The sequence below is a fragment of the Eurosta solidaginis genome, chromosome X (genome assembly GCF_040869045.1).
Source record: "Eurosta solidaginis isolate ZX-2024a chromosome X, ASM4086904v1, whole genome shotgun sequence".
Lineage (NCBI taxonomy): Eukaryota > Metazoa > Arthropoda > Insecta > Diptera > Tephritidae > Eurosta > Eurosta solidaginis.
In genome coordinates this window covers 161,378,019-161,383,019 of record NC_090324.1, presented here as the reverse complement: position 1 = coordinate 161,383,019, position 5,001 = coordinate 161,378,019, and the positions used below count along the sequence as shown (strand labels likewise).

Genomic DNA, 5,001 nt, shown 5'->3' with positions numbered 1-5,001 from the left:
TTATGGTCCACCCCTGTTGAAACGGCAAGTTTCCTTGGACTCCCGTTAGAGGATATTGATGACAATTTGTGATCGGTCGCGGCTATTAGGTGGGGCGAGCATTGCTACAACAACAACAACAACAACAACGAGGAAATAACGAATTTTGCAGGGCACAAATGGAAATGGACCACTTTCACGCAAACATGCGTTAAAAATAGTTTCAATATTAGCTGAATGGGGTTCAATGCATCGTGCAAAAAATCAATGACTTTGAAAATGATGCACGCTTCTTGCGTATCTGTCGTGTTTTAGGGCGTACAGGGGCAAATAGGGCTGGTGCTGCGACCAATGACACAAATAACTCGAAGCGTATATCAGGGTTTCGCACAGATGATCTCAATACTGTGCTGGGGGTTGCTGGAGATGACGAAGCAGCTAAGTTAATTGCTAGCATAAGTTCGCCACAAATGGTAAAAGTGATGAGCACTTTGGCGCAACGTAAATCGACGTAGCACAACACTTGCGCTCGCTTGCCTTCAATATAGGTAGTACAACAGATCAGCTGGATTTAAAGCAGTGTGCTGATGTATTATATGCAATGGGCACCTTAAACGTTCAGGATTCTGTGCTGGCAGCGAAAGTTTGTGATGATATACAAGCGGTGCTAAATAAAAACTCTGAAAGGTCTGCATTCTCAGCTGTTGAATCGTAGGCAAGTTTGTTTACTTTTTTACTAAATAACATTTAATTTTAAAAATGTTAAAAAAGGATACTAGTCCTTTTGCCATCTTGGGGCTGAGGCCATGACTAACAAAGCAGTTAAAAAATTGGGCCTCAAACTGCAACTCCCATACAACAAAATTGTATTCCAGTCATACTTGAGGGTAGAGACTGCATTGGAGCAGCCAAAACGGGAGCTGGTAAAACATTCGCATTTGCATTACCCATACTTGAAAAACTTAGCGAAGAACCGACAAGTCATTTCGCACTAGTGCTTACACCGACGCATGAACTTGCTTATCCGATTTCGGAACAATTTCTTGTTGCCGGTCAACCGATGGGGGTGCGCGTCTGCGTCGTATCTGGAGGTACTGATCAAATAATCGAAAGCCGAAAACTTATGCAACGTCCTCACATTGTTGTTGCAATGCCAGGGCGGTTAGCAGATCACCTAACTGGTTGTGATACATGTTCGTTTGATAATCTCAAGTATTTAGTAGTGGATGAAGCAGATCGTATGTTAAATGGTGATTTTGATGAAAGATTGGCAATAATTGAACGTTGTCTGCCGAAAGGGAGGCAAAATGTATTCTTCTCGGCGACAATGAAGGATTTCATTAAGGAATCTAGTATATTTCCCATAGCAAAAGATTGCTTTGAATGGTCAGATGATTCTACAGTAGCAACAGTGGAAACACTTGACCAGCGTTATTTGTTGTGCGCAAATTATGATCGTGATATGGTATTAATGGAGGCGTTGCGCAAATTTCGTGAAGAGTACGACAATGCAAATGTTATAATTTTCACTACTACAAAGAAGTACTGTCAGCTCCTCTCTCTGGCTCTTAATAATATGGGCATTGAGAATGCTTGCTTACATGGTTTTATGCGACAAAAGGAACGTGTTGCCTCATTAAATCGTTTTAAATCGAATCATGTGCGTACTCTCATCGCCACAGATGTAGCTGCACGTGGCTTGGATATACCTAGTGTACAATTAGTTATGAATCATCGCCTACCACGTACACCCAAAGAATATATACATCGTGTTGGTCGCACTGCACGTGCAGGGCGCAAAGGAATTGCGATTGTTATTTTTAGATTTCCACATGACCTGGAATTACTGGGAGAAATTGAAGCAGCAATTAATGCGAAATTAACAGAGCATCCAATCGATCAACGCATGGTGGAGAGCATTTTTATGCAAGTAAATGTAACACGCCATGAATCCGAAATAAAATTAGATAACAACGATTTCGATGAACGTGCGCAAAATTATAGGCGCAAGCAATGGATATTAGAGGGTAAAGATCCAGACGCAATGGAGCAAGCTTTTCTCAAAAAGCAACGAGATAAAATACGTGCAGCTCGTCAATTACGAAAGCAGCGTCAAAAGGAATGGGCCGAGAAGGAGCCAGAATTAATACAAGATGACCGATTTAAAAGTGTGGATGCTTTGCGATTCAAGCGTAAAAAATCAAAACCATTTAAGAACAGCGAAGCTGATAAGGCTGCAAGCAAAGGCAAACAGCAAAAATTAGCTGCTAATTCCAAGGTGATTAACAAAAGCAGATTGAGTGAGAACTCTTGAGCTGAAATTAAATGCGACAAATTAGCATTAAAATAGTCAAAAAGAAATTAATTTTAATAATTCTTTGAACATAGTTATTATAAATGCCCGTTTCAGGCAAGCGTTCCCGAAGAGAAGGAATACCCTACAATTAGTGGCCTAAATAAAACGTTGAAAGGTATGCTGTTGTCGGATCCATTTTAACTAGTTTGGGCATAATGAGGTATCGAGATTTGGATATAATGGAAGCGCTTACGCAATGGACAACAAACCTTTGGTGGTCAAACTATACAGCCTATATTGGACAGCAATCCGTTGATTGGAATCAATTTATGATGGTAATTAGGCAGTAACGCTAAATCACCTTAATTCCAAATCTGTTAATTTAAAGGTGAAACAACGTTTAACAAAAACAGCTGCTTCAAATGCTACTACAGCCAAAAAACCACAGGAACCTGCAGAACCTGCGCACACCTAGCGGAGGATGGCAGAACCTGCGCAAAAATAACGGAGTTGGATACGCAAACAGATTTAAAAGGTATGATGTTAAACGATATTACCTTACGGTAATAAATATTAGATGTTTTAAGACGAAATTGTGATTATTGATTCACTGGTATGCTGTGGCAGATAGTGGATCTGCAGTAGGGTTCTGTTGGCCTCGTTCGGGGTGAACGAGAGCTGGGTTATGGGATTTGTTGGCCTCGTTCGGGGTGAACGAGAGCTGGGCTATGGGATTTGTTGGCCTCGTTCGGGGTGAACGAGAGCTGGGTTACGGAGTTTGTTATAACGGGTGGGAGTTACAAGTCTCCCTCACCCTCACTGGAGGGTGGTAGTAGGACCAATTTCGTGATTGGTCTGGTGGTTTGTCTCCTTGCCGTATCCAGTTCGACGACTCGAACTCGGTTATCGGGGCCGTAATGAAGGTTGGCTATCCGACCTAGTCTCCATTCGTTAGGGGGTAGATTATCCTCCTTAATGACGACTAGGTCCCCCTGTTTGAGGTTTGATTGTGGATGCTTCCACTTAACGCGCTTCTGCAATTCGGTGAGATACTCCGTTTTCCACCGTTTGTAGAAGGTTTAATGAAGCGCCTTAAGTTTTTCCCATCGATTGACGAGTGATGCGCGATTCTCGCTGACGTCGATCTCGGGTGGCGCTAGTAAGTGGCCCCCGACTAGGAAGTGCCCGGGGGTAAGTGGCTCCAAGTTGGACGGGTCATTTGAAGATGGGCTTAGAGGGTGGGAGTTGAGACAGGATTCAATCCTACACAGGAGGGTGCTAAACTCCTCGAGAGTAAATTTATGATCCGATGCGATCTTTTTGAAATGGGGTTTGAAACTCTTGACGCCCGCTTCCCACAGCCCGCCCATATGAGGAGCAGCTGCTGGTATGAAATGCCATGTCAGGGTTTGGTGGGCATATTTAGAGAGGGTTTGGTTGCGCGCATCAACGAGGAAGGCCTTGACCTCTGAGCGGAGAGCCCTTGACGCGCCGACAAAGTTCGTTCCGTTGTCGGAATAGAGGTTTTTCGGGCATCCTCGTCTGGCGACAAACCGGCTAAATGCTGCGAGAAACGCGGCGGTGCTGAGGTCGCTAGTCGCCTCCAAGTGGATCGCCTTAGTCGCAAAGCAGACGAATAGGCAGACGTATCCTTTAGACATGCGGCATCCTCGTCCGCTGTAAGACTTGATGTCAAACGGTCCGGCGAAATCCACCCCGGTGTTGGTAAATGCCCTGCTGAAGGTGGTGCGTTCCGCAGGGAGGGTTTCCATGAGTTGCGTCGGGGAGCGTTTGCGGAATAGCGTACAGACCTTGCAGTTGTGTATGATGGATCGGATCATGTTTTTGACCCGAGGTATCCAGTATTGCGTGCGTAGGAGCCGCAGCATCAGTTGGTTTCCGCCATGTACGGAAATGGTGTGGACAAACTGGACCAGGAGACGGGTGAGTCGGCAGGCGTAAGGGAGGATTATCGGGTGACGCTCGTCGACGGGAACGTCCCTGGATGCGTTGAGGTGACACCCCACCCGAAGGACATTATCTTCGTCGATAAAGGGGTCTAGAGAGAGAATCTCGCTTTTGGTCGCGATGGGTTTCCTAGTTCTCAGAGAGCTTATTTCTTCGGCATAGTGGTTGGTTTGGGATATCCTGATGAGGCGGCTAGTCGTAGCCTTGATTTCGTCAGGCGAAGTCTGGTGCGACTCTGCTTTAAAGGACGTTTTAGTTTTTGGATGGATTCTATTGGCGAATCTTATAATGTAGGAGAATACTCGCAACGCTCTTGATAGATCGGAAAACCGATCAAGGATATCCTAGCTATTGTTGAGGTTCATTGCTGCATACACTTGTACTCGTTTTTCTTCGATGTTTGTGTGGTACTCCTGTTCGCCTTGAGATGGCCATTCCGCTTTGCCTTCTTTCAGCCAAGAAGGTCTCTGCCACCACAAAAAGTTGTCGACTAGGTCCGTGGCTGGAAGTCCCCTGCTGGATAAGTCCGCTGGATTTGATGCGGACTCGACATGATGCCATGCTTTCGTTCCTACCTTCTCCACGATTTTTGTCACCCTGTGAGCTACAAATGTTGACCTGGAACACGGGGGTTTTCGAATCCATGCTAGGACGATGGTCGAATCTGTCCATAGGTGAATGTCAAATTTGCTTAAGCTCAGGTTCTCCATCACAGTTTCCAAAGTTTCTGCCAGCAAGACGGCACCGCATAACTCCAA

At 45.1% G+C, this 5,001-nt stretch overlaps 1 pseudogene; it reads left to right on the top strand.

The window, feature by feature from the left end:
* The first annotated feature begins 738 nt into the window (after nt 1-738).
* On the top strand, nt 739-2,293 carry LOC137235227 (probable ATP-dependent RNA helicase Dbp45A; annotated as a pseudogene).
* The last annotated feature ends 2,708 nt before the right edge of the window (nt 2,294-5,001 follow it).